Source organism: Psammomys obesus, unplaced genomic scaffold, assembly GCF_907164565.1.
Source record: "Psammomys obesus unplaced genomic scaffold, mPsaObe1.curated_primary_1811, whole genome shotgun sequence".
Classification (NCBI taxonomy): domain Eukaryota; kingdom Metazoa; phylum Chordata; class Mammalia; order Rodentia; family Muridae; genus Psammomys; species Psammomys obesus.
The window spans coordinates 16,346,354-16,361,367 of record NW_026596064.1 but is presented as its reverse complement, the minus strand read 5'-3'; the positions used below and the strand labels follow the sequence as shown (position 1 = coordinate 16,361,367).

The 15,014-nt window shown below is 46.9% G+C and overlaps 1 protein-coding gene across 1 annotated transcript in view; it reads right to left on the bottom strand.

Moving 5' to 3' along the window:
* Window positions 1-5,474, bottom strand: part of Gpr156 (G protein-coupled receptor 156) — a 91,368-nt gene extending 85,894 nt beyond the window's left edge. The window contains exon 1 of the mRNA XM_055624847.1: window positions 5,388-5,474. The gene's annotated coding sequence lies outside the window, so the exon portion shown is untranslated. The remainder of the gene's footprint in view (window positions 1-5,387) is intronic.
* Window positions 5,475-15,014: the final 9,540 nt, after the last annotated feature.

Genomic DNA, 15,014 nt, shown 5'->3' with positions numbered 1-15,014 from the left:
ATCTATCTATCTATCTATCTATCTATCTATCTATCTATCTATCTATCATCTATCTATCTATCTATCATACATCTATCTATCATCTATCTATCTACCTCAGACAGAGACTCACTATGTAGTTTGGCTGTCCTGGAACTCTCTATGTAGCTCAGGCTGGCCTTGAACACACAGAGATCCTCCTGCCTCTGCTTCCTTGGTGCTGGGATTAAAGGTGTGTGTCACCCACCAGTTTTATCTCTTACCAAAACCTGGCCACCCATCCCCCTCACCCTCTTTGTACCTTAATGAAACCACACTGGCACTTTGGTCCTGATTATATTAATACCTGATCTCATTATAATTTCAGAGTATAAATTTGCCCCTGGAAACACCCTCTACCCTGTAGCTGCTGGTCAGAGAGCCATCACTCCTTCAGAACTCTATTCCAAAGCTACTCCTTCCTTCGACTTATTTCTCGTATGGAAATCTTTCACAAGAGCACCCCCCCCACCTCCATTCCCCTCCTACCACCCATAGCTCCTCAGGAAGTAATAATTTAATCGTGGCATTGGGCATAGCTGGTGCGGGCTCTGTCCATGACAGAATCAGAGGAATGAAGCCTTTTACAAGACAGATCCCTTCATTCTTTCATTTGAAATGTACGCGTCCCCCTTTAATCAATCCCTCTTCATTCTAGCACATTCTTTTCGCTGTCCCCTCTGGATCACATCTGTGAGTGTCCCACATTACGAGCCCTTTCCCTCTTAAGCCATCTCAGCAGCACATGCTTGGTGTGAACACACCGAGAGCTTCCATTTGTCTGTGTGCTCATTATCTCCATCCCCAGAAAGCAACGTGCTCTAAGGTTGGTCTTAGTAACCCGGGGCTGCCTGGGGCTGTATCCTCTGTCTGTGTACCTCATGATTATGACAAACAGCTCAGAAAAACGCCTTGAGAAATCTAGACGGAAACCGATGCCCCATGGAAACGCATAAATATTTTATCAGGCTCTGAACAAGACCCTTTCTCATGAATGTTTTAACACCTCAGCAGTGTAACGTTCAGGGGCTGGTTAGAGTCCACTCTTACTGAGACCGGGAAGCTGAGCAAGGAGGAGAGGAACAGAACGCTGAGGGGGGAAGGCATTGTACTTGGTCTCTTTTGAGGTCCTCAGACACATTTAAGAAATACCTGAGGACTCCCCTGATTTGCATAGGTGTTCATTTTACAAGTGCTATCCTTCCCCATAACATAAGGTAAATCATCCCCTGGCAGTAATGCTTACAAATGGACACACACGGCCTGTCACTGAGCCCCTGTCACTTTGCCATACCTCTCTCTGCATGTGAACACAGGAGGATTTTCTATTTCAAGCCAAATACTTAGGAGTAAAATGAGGCAGACTCTATAAGCATATCCACAGCTGCTTGAGTCGAAAGGGCCCCAAAACAAAAGCAACCTGAATGTCCATCAGTGAGAGCATGGATAAACATACAGTAATATTCAGACAATGGATGCCTCCTTGAAGTAAAAAGAAATGACCTCTTCGCACACTCAGCAGCAACAATGAATCTCACAGACATAACACAGCAGAAGAAAGGGCAGACAAAGAGAGCGTATGCTACGTAAATGCATTTCTACGACCATGCAGGAACCATTAACACCCAAGTAAGAGGAATCAGTTACTTCTAGATGGTGGAGGAGGCGACAAAGAGGCACGAGGGAAATTTTGAGGGAGTGAAATTTTGTGTATTTTCCTTGAGATGTGTGGCCAAAACCGACCTCACGTCCAGCGGGTGCAGCGTAGAAACACTGTGAAGATAAGAGCTCACTGATTGCCAGATCACCCTTCACCCATAAAATATTGATTGCCTGAGTGGGACTTCTAGTATTTTACCGTCGGTTTCACAAGCCTGGTGGGAGAGAGATAAGTGTGTTTGTGTCATTAGTTATCTAGTCAGTTCAATAATGTCTGTTAATTGCTCATCTTTTGCCAACCAGGAACATAACCATGAACACCACAACAACAACAACAAATTCTGGCCCTTCTGGGGTTTCCAGGGGAGGATGTGTCCAATTGACAGAGACAGGGCCTCAAAAGGTGACAAATGCCAGGGGCACTCTCACTAAGGTCCCGAGGATCAGAGGGAGGCATTCTCAAGCAACACGGAAACCGGAAACCGCAGAGGACAGTGGGCAACAGATATGACCCACGCACACCCCACCACACAGGGCTGTGACCACCTCCAGTGGAGAGCTGGATGTTACCTAAGTATGAGGGGACACTATTGGAGGGTTCTACAAAAAGGAGTGATAGAGCGATGTCTTAAAAATAAGACATTTGTAATTCTGCATTTGTAAATTCTGCATTCCTGCTGAGGCAGGAGGATTGAGAATTGGAGGGTGGCCTGGGCTACATAACACGACCCTGTTGCAATGAATGAATGAATGAGTAAAAGAAAAGCATAGGTCTGCTTTTCTCCCTCCTGTCTTTTCTCTTTACTGAATGCCCGATGTGCTATCTTAAATTTGGAGAGAGAGAAGGAGAATGCTAAAAAAAAAAAAAATCAAGGTATTTGATGTCTGTTATGAAAGATTTAGAAGAACAAAATTCATATATTCATATAACTCATATTTTCCTCAAAATATGTCTTTCTCATATTTATTTCTTAACCACAGTTTCTGGTTTAACCTCTGCCCAGCCCTGGATCACAAACATCTAGGTCTCAAACTCTTACTTTATTTTTTATGTTTTAAGATAATTAAAGGGGCTGGAAAGATGGGTCTGTGGTTAAGAACATCAGCTGCTCTTCCTGATGAGCACCTGTTCCCTGCACTCTCATGGTGCCTCACAACCACCTTCAACTCCATTTCTAGGGAGACCTGATGCCCTCTTCTGTCCTCCGTGAGCACTGCACACACGAGGTACACAAACATCTGTGTTGGCAAAACAAAACAAAACAAAACAAAAACCAAAAACACTCATGCGCACAAAATGAGAATAAATAAAATTTCAAATAAGACAACTAAAAGTTTATAAAAACAAAGGGAGGTAACTTCTTGGCAATATTTAAAATTTCTCATAATAAAACGTTGGTAGAAAAAAGTGAGGGATCAATCTGCATTCTTTAGCAGATTTGCTAGAAACTAGACACCAGTAAGTTCTCAGCCCTTTTTGTAAAATAAGGGCTCTGTTTTCTGTTCAGCTCTCAAATCCAGTTTCTCTGCCCAAGCCATCCTGCTCTTCACTACCTCTGTGGCTGACAGAGGACCTGGCAATTCTTCTCCTCTCACCTCTGCCTCAAGTTATTCTCTGAAAAGATTCAAGGTATGAAGCAAAACAGGAATTCAGGCTAGGGAGACAGTCAGTGGGTAACCTGCTTGCTGTGCAAACGTTGGGTCCCTGGGACACAGATAAAGCCAGAGGCTGTGGGCTCAGCTCTGTGATCCCAGCCCTCCTACCAGGAGGGGAGAGGGCCGAGACAGGAGCATCCTTAGATTCGGGCCAACTAGCCTGGTGCACACGGCCAACAAATAAGAGAGACCCTGTCTTAAACACAGTGGAAGCAAGAGCCCACAGCTGAGGCATCCTTTGATTTCACATGCCTGCTTGTGCGCGCGCGCACACACACACACACACGGATATTTTAAAAAAAAAATTAAAGGTAAATCTGAGGAGAAGGGACACTTCTTAGTGGCCCCATTTCTCTCCAACACAACTTTCAAATGCCTTTATGGATAAATAGCAAGGAACTGGAATACAGGAGCCCTCATCAAGAAACAATGTGGTCCTCAGAGCTGGCATAGTGGCACGCACTTTTAATCCCAGCACTCGGTAAGTAGAGGCAGGCAGAGCTCTGTGAGTTTGAAGCTAGCCTGTTCTGCAGAGCAAGTTTCAGCACAGCCAAGGCTATGCAAAGAAACTTTGTCTCAAAAAAAACCAAAACCCAAACCCAACCAACCAAACATCAATGAGAACCAGCGTGTCTGAGGCGGCTTCTTTCTAGATCGCCCAGCTCCTTTGATCATTCTTGCACTCTCTGTGCTGGAAGTTGCCTCCTGCCCTTTGCTGGTCCTTGTCTCTGCTGGAGGCTTCTCTATTCCCAGGCTACCACTACCCTGCCACTGACCAGGCCAACTCTAGACTCTGACCAGGCCAACTCTAGGGAACAGAGAGAAGCCAAAGCTAGAGGTGAGAGACAGACAAACCAAAGGAACGTGCAGACACAGAGGCGGTCCTGTAGGGGCATCAGAGAGACAAAATGGGCAGCAGGCCCTCTCCACTCCTTCCCAGAGAGCTTGAATTCAAGCCAAGCCTGCCAAAGCACTTTAGATCCCAGACTCAAAAGTGCCTTAAGCCCCAAGTGGTTCCTCGCTCACATATCTATATACACCCATTTGTTCCTTCTGCAGTAGTTCAAAACAACAACAACAACAACAACAACAACAAAAACAGTCTACAAACTTGGAAGCCTGGCTGGTATTTGAACTGCTGATAGAGCGCAGCTATTGGTGGAGAAAGGTGGTTTTTCTTTGGGGATCCTCGTCGCCCAATGAAAACACCAAGCATGGCGGTTTTGAACCCCCACCTGAAGACCTGTTCTCTCCCCCCTCTACCACACACAGACCTAAATATGCACACACGTAGCATCACGTGTATCTTGTTTAAAAGTCGGTTTTTCATAGGCCAGGACATAATTTACCTACTGCTCGTGCATGCATCCAGAAAACCAAGCACACCATCCTCACCTACTACAGATTTCAACCTTGAAATTTTAACAGTTTAACAGGAAGGCCCTAACAAGGTAGCACGCGGCGCCTGGCCTTCGAAGTGGAAGCCTCTAGAAAGAGCTTGCACATTGCTGCTGGCCTGATCCAAGGATGCTCAGGAGCCCCAGGGCAGTCCTCAGGTGCCCGTGCCCGGAGAACAAAGCCTTCGCACAGAACACACACAGCATAGTAAAACTTTCTTCTCGGACTTCAGAGAGGGCGTGGGGAACATCAGCTCGCCACCCCGCCCTTGGGGTGAGCTTGCACCTGCAGGGTAGATCTGGGGTCACGCTTGGAGATCACCAGACTGTGGGAAACAGCGCTGAGGCCTCTTTTTCTTTTCAGCAGTTTGCTGCTTATTCAACAAGTCCCTGTTCACACCCAGTCACAGCGCTCTGCCTCCCAAATTGCCATCGCCATCGTCCCCGATGCATTCCTCCTTACTTTTTTTTTTTTTTTTTTTTTTTTGGATTTCTTGACTCATTCCCGAATACCCTGCTCAGGTCCTGAATAGGAGACCGGGCCCTTGCCCGCTTCTCACTGTAGCACCAGGTGCTCCGTGTTTGGTGGACACGCGGTCCATAGGGAGCTCCTACAAAACCTCGGGTTTGGGGTCCTCAGGGGCGCGCTGTGCTCACCTCGCGGGGTCCCCGGCCGCTGAGGAGCGCCGAGCCCGCGGCTGGGGCTGGGACGCGCGTGGTCTCCGGGTCTCCGGTGGGCTCTCGGGGCTGGGAGGCAGCGGGAGGGCTGCGGACCGCGCCCATGGCCGCGCAGACGGCTGGAGCGGCGGCCGTGCGGCGTGCGCGGTGCCCCGCGGGTCGCCTCCTCCCCCGCCCGCCCGCCGTCCCGCCTCTGGCGCCACCCCGCGCCGGGACCGGGTCCTGCACTCGGCCGGAGGATGCTCCGCTCCCGCGTCCCTGCCTCCTCGGAGGACATCCGCTCCCTTCTGCGGTTCTGGGGAACCCTGCGGGCCCGAGGATGCCCAGGTCTCCCGGGAGCAAGTCCTGTGCCCGGCCCCTTAGTCTCAGATCCCAAACTGGTTCCTGTTTTTTTGAGATGGAATTAGTTTTCCTTTGGCTTCTGCGGTTTCCCTTCCCTCTTCTTTCTTTCCTTACTCCTCTCTCTCTTTTTTTTTCCTCCTCTATTCTTTTTCCTCATTCATTTTTATTCCTGCACTTGTTGGGTTTTTGTTTTTTTACATTAAATTTGTGATTATTTTAGAATCAGAAAGGAAGGATGCTGCTTATATGAATGTACATGTGCAGGACTCAGGGAAAACTGGTATGTGGGTGGGGAGCGAGGGTGAGCCGGGCCCTACGAATCTGTTTTGAAGTCCCTATCTTCGTTTATTTATTCTGAAGCCACAGCCTTAAGTGTCCAGGATGTAGTGGTGTCGGTGAGTGAAGGACTCACTCAGCCAAGGAGCCACACCCCAGCCCCCAGACTTCTTTTTCTTTTTCTTTTGTTTTGTTGTTTGTTTGTTTGTTTTTCACGACAGCCCCATTGTTTTTTGTTTTTTTCACCAAAGCTCCGTGCAGCTTTGGTTGTCCCTGGTATTCACTTTGGCTGGCCTCGAACTCACAGAGATCCTCCTGCTTCTGCCTCCGGAGTGCTGGGATCGAAGGTGTGAGCCACCACTACCTGGCTTCAAACGCCACATCTTTACCACATAACTTTAGGGACAGGGGAGGTCGGGGAACAGAATAGAGTGGTAGGGTTCAGATCAGATGGGAGGGAGGGAGGGAGGGAGGGAGGGAGGGAGGGAGGGAGGGAGGGAGGAAGGGAGGGTTGGGTTTGATGTTTTGACCACCACCACCACACCCCACCATGTCACCCAAAAGCTTCTTTTTACAGGAAAATAACTTCACTGGAGAGAAAGGTATTAGGAAAGAAACAGCAAAGGTTTTATTCAAGACGATGAGCAAAAAGTGAGTTTCTGTTCCGCATAGTTGGATGCCGTCATTGAGGGGCTGGGAGAGCCCTTTGATTCCCCACCTTTTCGGTTACTCAGTTAAGAAGGAACAATTGATCTGGGCATCAAATACGACCCAAGCAATTGGGATCTACAGCCTGGTTCTATGTGGTGCTGGGTAGGCCAGGTTTCCGCATCGCAGACAAGAAGACAGGCAGGCTGCACTGGGGCCAAGCGCAGACTCAGCAAAGAGGAGGCCACGTGCTGCTTCCACCAGAAGTATGATGGGGTCATTCTTCCCTGCAAATAAACTTTATCCAGAGGCCAGTAAAATTTTCTCAGAAAAAAAAAGGGGGGGGGGCAGGGCAGGGGCATGGAACAATGCCTCAGTAGGTAAAGTGCTTGGCCCTGCAAGCATGAGGACCTGAGTCGGGTTCCCCAAGGCTGCAGGTGGGGAAGAGGGTGGACACAGGCAGGAATCTGGGGTTTGCAGGACAGCTGGGCTAACTGGTAAGCTTCAGTTTCAGCGGAAGTGCATCTCAAACCTAGGGTGGAAAACAATTGAGAAAGACAGCTGCCATCAACCTCTGACCTTCATGTGTAGGCCTGTGCATGCAGGAGCCATGCACACGCGCGCGCGCGCACACACACACACACAGGTTTTCTCTACCACTCTCGCTTCAGAGTCCAAAGCTTGATCTTGAGTCTGTGGTTCCGAATTAAGCCCTCCCCATCTCTGTGGCCTTTTATCTTACCTCAGACTCCTAATCCCTCAGATTCTGTCAGTCAATTACGCTCACTGCCCTTCTGTATTGGAATCCTTCCAGGTCCCTCCCCCCCTTTCCCCACCTCACTGTCCTTTTCCCATTAAGCTATTCCGCAGCCCCTCAGTTACTAACCACCACCTAGATCTACCATATTTGCCTCAGAAGTGTTTCGGGAGACTGTCTCCTCCTCTGCATTCCCACGCTGCTGCCCTTGTTAAATCTTAATCACTCCTGGTCTGAATCATTTTAATAGTTTCCTAACAGGTTCTCTTGCCTCCGCTCTGCCCACTGCCAGCACAGACTCAAGAACACCAACACGACATCCATGACAGGAGAACATGACACCACAGGCAAACCACCCCCATAACCTTGCGGTAACCCTTCTGTGCAGTTTAACCCCTTCTAAACCTGCACAGCTGGGCAGCCGGCTGGCTTCCCAGCCCTTCCACAGCTGTCTGTATCTTCCTGTCACCCTGGTGACTACCAGGATGTACAAGGCAAAGTATGTGTCTATCCCATTGTCATTCCCCCAAGGCATTGGCCACATGTGTTTTATTAATTTTATTTTATTTATTTTATTTTTAAAAAGGTAAACTTCAAGCCAGGCATGGTGGCGCATGCCTGTAATCCGAGCACTCAGGGAGGCAGTTGGATCTCTGTGAGTTCAAGGCTATCCTAGTCTACAAAGCAGAACAGCCAGAATAGCCAGGGCTATCAGAGAAACTCTGTCTTTGAAAAACCAAAAATAAATAAATAAGTAAATGGTTTAATTTTTATTATGTATACACACACACAAAGAAATATATATCATACATAATTTTCTGAAACAAGGTCTCATGTAGCATGTCTCTCAGGCCAGGCCTCAAGCCTATGGCACTCCTGCTTCAGCCTCCCAAATATGAGATCACAATCTTTAACATAAAGGATTTCTTTTTATTTATTGTGTGCTTCCCCTCATACATGCATGTGTACCAGGTGCATGCCTGCTGCCTGCCAAGTTCGGAAGAAGAAACTGGATAGCCTAGAACTGGAGCTACAGAAGCTGTGGGCTGCCGTGTAGGTGCTGGCAGCTGAATCCTCATCTTCTGCAAGCGTTCTCCCAGCTCATACACTTGCCCTGAGTCTGGCTTATTTTGCTGAGCGCGGTGATCTCCAGCTTCGTCCATCTTGCTATAAATGACATAATTTCATTGTCCGTTTAAAAACAGATTCATCGCTTTTAATTCATTGTTGAATTACGTACGGTGGCACACGCCTGTAATTTGAGCACTCAGGGAAGCAGAGGCAGGCGGATCTCTGCGCATTTGAGGGCAGCCTGGTCTACATAATGAGTTCCTAGATAGCCAAGACTACAGAGAGAGACCTTGTCTCGAAACAAACAAACACAAAAACAAAAGATTTAGCTCTTTTTTATTTTGTGTCTATGGAGGTTTTGCCTGCATGTATGTCTATCACTACATGTATGAAGTGCCCAAGGAGGCCTGAAGAGAGTGTTGGATCCCCTGGGACTGGAATTCAGTGGTTGTGGGTTCTGGGAAACAAAACAAACAAAAAAAAAAAATTGGTTTCTCTGCAAGAGCAGCCAGTACTTTTAATTGCTGAGCCATCTCTCCAGTTCCTTAATTAGCTTTCAAGTGCTGTGAGAAAACACCACAACCAAAAGCAACTTGCGGGAGAAGAGGCTTATTTCACCTTTCAGCTCCCAGTCTTGTCGTAAAGGGAAACCAAGGAGAAACGTCAGGGCCGAAACCTGGAGGCAGACCTTGAAGCAGAGGCCATGAAGTAATGATGCTTTCTGGCTTACTCCTTGTGGATTGCTTTCTGACACAACCCTGGACCACCTTCCCAACCTGCACACAGTGAGCTGGGCCCTCCAGCATGAGTCACTAATCAAGAAAATGTGGGGCTGGAGAACGGCTCAGCAGTTAAGAGCGCTGGCTGCTCGGGCAGATTTCTTGGGTTAGATTCCCGGCACCTACATGGTTGGAGAGGATCCATTGCCTTCTTCTGGCCTCCGTGGACCAGTACGCATGCGGCACACAGACAGATAGTCACACAAAACATCCATAAACGTTAAACAAAATAACTAAAAAGAAAAAAGTTTAAAAATGCTCTCACAGACAGGCCTACAGACCAGTCTGATGGATTCAACTTCTTAACTGAGATCCCCTCTTCCCAGATACGTCTCCGTTTGTGTCAAGTTGGCAAAAGCTAACCAGCACAGTCTGTCTCCTGCTTTCATGAACAAATATTTTATGCATCGTGGCACACTGTCTTTGTGTTTAATTTTTAAGATTTATTTTTTATTATTTTTTAAATTGTGTGTGCATGTGCATGTACACACGAGCGCCTGTGATTGCCGGGCATGCAGAGACCAGAGGCACTGAATCTTCTGGAGCTGGAGTTGCAGGTGGTTGGGAGTCACCTGACATGGGTTCTGGGAACTAAGCTTGGTTCTTCACCACTGAACCATCTCTCTGGCCCTTTAGGCCAGCATGCAAAATAATGGGCTTCATCAGGGCGTCTTTATATGTCTACACCATTATATTTCATTCTCACTCATTGCTCTCCCTCACTACCTTCCCTTCTCTTCTTCAGCTGGTTCCTGTAGGTGCTCAGTTACTGCCCAATTTTTCTTCCCTAGTACACGCATTCCCTTATTTCCTGTTTCCTACCTCCCTTAGCTTTCTTTCTTCCCTCTCATGATCTGGAGGGACAGTTTCAACAGGACCCCACACTACTCCAAGCTGGATGTCCAGAATCCAAACCCACCTGGTCCTCTGAGGATGGGAAGCTTGGAGACTGTCTCAGCTCTTCTTAGAATGGGAATTGAGAAGGAATTACCTAAACTTAGTGTTTTTTTTTAAGAGAATGCCCCCCCCATGCTTTAAAGAAACAGCTCTATTTGTTCATCCATCTATCCATACAACTTACATATTTAAATTTTACAAGGCAAATAGTTGGTGTGTTTGTGGATATGCAATCACCATATGGTTCATTAACTCACTATATGCTATTGTAACTATAGTCTTTTTTAGGACAATAAAATTACCTCAGAAAGAAATTCTAGCTGGTGAGAACATAAAATGGCACAGTATGGTGATACCTCAAATGAACATAGAGTTATCATATGATTCACCAGCTCCATCTTGAAGCTAGCCAAAAGACCTGGCAGCAGGGGCTTGGAGAAAGTTATTCACAAGAGCTAAGATCTGTAAACAATGTGAGTGACTAGTAATGGGTTTCTGGATAAACACAACATGATATATATTGGAAGATAATTCAGCCTTAAAAGGGAAGGGGATTCTGACCCATGCCACAGCATGCGTAAACTCTGAAGACATGGTACCAAATGAAATAAGGTAGTTCCTGAAAGGTAAGCACTGTATCATCTCCCTTACATGGCACGCCTAGGATAGTCAAGATCTTAGGTGGGATCTTGGAAGGGAGAATGGCAGCTTTCAGGACCTGTGGGAGGGGACGTATTAGGGAGCTCAGAGACAGAGGCCTTCACTGGGGGGCCAGACAAGAAAGTTCTGGGAGTGGAGAGTAGTGATGGCTTGAACATTCATATAAATGTCCTTAATACCGCAGAACTGCGCACTTGAAGATGGTTCAAATGGCAAGCACCTTGTATGTGAGAGGTTGATGGGGGAAGTCATCTGCAGGCAGGAGTTGAAGGCCAGCCTAGGTAACAGTAGCTAGCCTGCAGCGTGAGGACTAAGGGCCCAGTCACAGTGCAGAGCCGGCGTGGAGCGCAGAGGAAAGCAGGCTTCCACCTCCACTTGCAAGCAAGAGAGCAGTCTGTCTGCTTGAACCCGAGCTTCTGTTTCCTCCTTCGAAAAGGGTGTTGTTGTGTGACAAAACGTTTCCCCGGGGGAGACACACACACACACACACACACACACACACACACACACACAGACACTTACTTACCCCAGACAGGGAGCCCACGACAGACAAAGCACAGATGCCACAAAGTCCAATTTGGTGAACCGTGAGTTTGGTTAGTTAGGGTTCCTAACAGGAATATGGGTGAGGGCTTCTTACAGGAGCAGACAGGGCTCAAAGACAGCTGCCTCACCAAAGCCCCAGACCAGCATGGGTGACGGCTCATAAAAGCTGAGAACCTGGGGCACATTGCCCAGCCCGCAGACAGCTCAACAGATGGGGCGGTGTCTTTTCCAGTGGTCTCGGTTGTTCCAACCCTCTTCCAGGCCTCTTAGCTGGTTCCCGCCTCACTGAGGCAGCCGGTGTGTTCTCAAGAGTTTTCTTTATAGCTTGGCTTCTCTGAGGGTCTTCTTTGCAGCTTAATTCCTCTTGTCTGGGGTTGGGGTGGGGTTCTATTGCTTACTCTGGAAGGTAGGGACATAGCGAAACAGGTCATTTTCAGGGACTTCCTGAAGCTCTTTGATTTGCTTGCCTTCCTGTTTAAGGAGCTTCCTGCAGGATGGAAAGTCCCTGTCTCAGAGGAAGCCGGTACACAGCATGGATGATTAAACTGTGCGACTCCGATAGTGCGGAGCTTTCTTGAAACCTACGATGCTGCCGGGGCACTGTAGCATCGTCTCTACGTTATAAAATGGCGAGAAGCCTTGGACAGATATGTTAAAAGGGGGAAAAGTAATGGACATCTTGCAACTTTTCATCCTGTGCCTTCCGGTCGTTGGGCTTCCGAAAGTGGCTCCCAAGCGAAAACTCTCCCTGCTCTACGCTTGTCTCTGGAGCTTCCCCAATGTAAGGTTTAATTAGATCCTCAGCCTTTAATTTAACTGACCTGCTTTTGCCTTTGAGAAGCTGCAGTTTCACAGTGGGAACCCAGGAGCCGAGGGCCCTGGGTAGGGCACCTCAGCTCCTTAGATAGGAGAAGCAAATGGACATTTAAATATTGACAGCTGTTAGACTTTTTCTCACCTAGGTAATACATTTGTCATCAAAACCTCAAAGAATATATGAAAGCAATAACATAAAAATCACCTCTAATGTCTCAGAATAGGTATTAGCACTTTGCGAAATATTCCTTCAGGGTGCTTGCTACACAGATCACACACACACACACATACAAACGCCATCTCACACATCACGCAATCTTCTTCCTGATGATAAAAGTTTTGGATGCTTGAGATGTTGAAGTGACACAGAAGAGTTAGAATGCAATTCATAATACTTTCATACAGAAAAGTTGCAGTGAAGTCTGGGGAATGCAGCTCCATTAACAGAGCATTTGCTTTGCATAAGTGAGGTTCTGAGCTCAGTCCTAACACACTCACCCCCCCCACCACACACACCACACACATACCTGTGTCTTTTGTATATGCATGTATATATCCATAGATCATATATAAAATTACGTTTCTGTGTATGACATATATACACATGTCTAATTACATTTCTGTGTTTGACACACATACATATGACCATATAATGACATTTGCATGTCTGATGTTTTATACATACTTCAATCACACTTTCCGGGTTTATCCATAAAGACTTCATTCTTTTTAATGGTTGTTGGTACTCTGTTCTGTGAATATGACATTATTTGTTCTGGCATTCTCCATTGATAAAACTTGGGCAGCTTCTAGTATTTTACTGACTTGGCATTTATTGTGCCAGTATTTCTTAGAACTGAAATGTCTGGGTCAAAGGGTATGAAAATATACTGTTATGCAACTTGACACTTTAACCTATTACCTAATAGATGATGAAAGTCTTTCCAGAACATCAAATATTCGATTTAGCTGCCTAATATTGTAATCTATGCATATGCTAAAATTTATTTTCTCAAGCACTAGACTCTGATCTGCTTCTAAATGTTCACTGTTACAGACCAGTTTGCAGTATTGTAGTTCAGTCTGTGTGTGCGTGCTTAAACTCAGAGGCGAACTCCCAGAAACACGAGTGCGAATATTAAATATGATAACTTGTACTATCTCTTTATTATAGAAATAATTCATCACTGTCCTCGACCAAGAGATACAGATGGGCACACTTATCTCAGCCGTGAAATACAGATAGGCACATTTATCTCAGCCTTACCCTCTCCCCTCCACCCTGGGAGGTAAGTTCTGCTCTCTATTCTGCATGCATACCTTTTGAATCTACATAAATGGGGTGTGCGCTGTTTAGCACAACTAATCATAAACAGCCTTTCCTTTATGCCCATCATTTTAAATATCTGCATAGTTTTATCTTAGGTGCACAACTCTTATTTCTGTAAGTCTCGTTGCTGGGCATTTAGGTCATTAATGGGACTCTTCTGGTCCCTGCGGTATCAATGGAAGCGCCCCTCTCACTGTTGAGGAGCCTTTAAGAAAGGCCCCCAGGGACCAAGAGGACAGGAAAGGTATTGGGTGGAAGTGCAGACCGTGCTCCAGCAAGGCCTTCAACAAAGAGGAAGTGTGAGGGAAGTGTATCAGTCAACACTGAGGAGCCCTGAATGGATCCCCTGAGCTTTGAAGATGAAGACTACAGGGTGTGGCTAGCCGGTGAGGGTGCGGAAGAGGCAAATCCTTGACTCAGGCTGCAATTACCTGTCAACGCCTCAAGTGGAGTGGTGACTGCAGCTTTTCTGCCTAGCAAAGGCCAGAGTCAGCTTTCAAAGGCCACACGAGGGGTTTTGACATGCAGGCAGACTCCATGACAAAGATCTTACTGCCAAGCCTTGCCTGCTGTCGTTCCCTGTCTGAATCTACAAGGGTGCTATAGTGTAAGCCGGAGTTGGTCAGGGCTGGAACAAGGACCAAACCGAGTTGATTTGGGGGTATGTCTCTGACATCCAAGGGGGAGACAATGAGTTCCAAGCAGAGTTGAAGGACTGATGCTACAAGGCTCCTAAGCAGGCTGGGCCAGGCCTAGAGCAATCGGGTTCCTTCTATTTAGGTGAGACTGAGCCGTCTCTGTTCATCGCGGCTGAGGATCTGTGGTACTCAGAAAAATAATTGTGCTAAAATTTTCAGCTCTAGGATTTAAATACGTTGAAATCTAGTGTCGAGTAAAGGGCTCTATTATCAACTGTGTGCAGATCCTCCGTGGTTATTCAACCTTCCATCATATCTCATTTGCTCTCCATTGCTTCATGCTGGCCCAGACTGAATTGTTTTGTTGTTCTTTCCAACCACAAACAGGATGACTCTCAAGGCCTACAGCCAACATAGGTGACATCCCTGAGTTGGAATGACTGTAGCCATTGTTACTGTTTGCTGTCAGTCACTGGAGAGCGCTGCTCGGGCTCTTGGGGAATGAATGACACAGAGTTCAATAAAATTTTACCCCTTATAAATTCCATTTCTTAGGTTGTAGAAACAGTTCTTTGGGCAAAGTCTTTAGAACAGAGCTTTCCCTGCCTACCTGTGCTTCCTCTAACTTTCTTCAGTCCACCCCTCCCTCTCTTCTTTAAGGATCCCAGGTTTTCCTCAGCTTTCCCAGTGCTGGGATTACACACAGGAACCACCTAAGGCCAGGGATCAAAACTGGGGCCCCATGTAAACCTCTGCTAACTGAGGTAGAGCCTTTGGTTGCTTATTAAGACCCATATCTATCTATCTATCTATCTATCTATCTATCTATCTATCTATCTATCTATC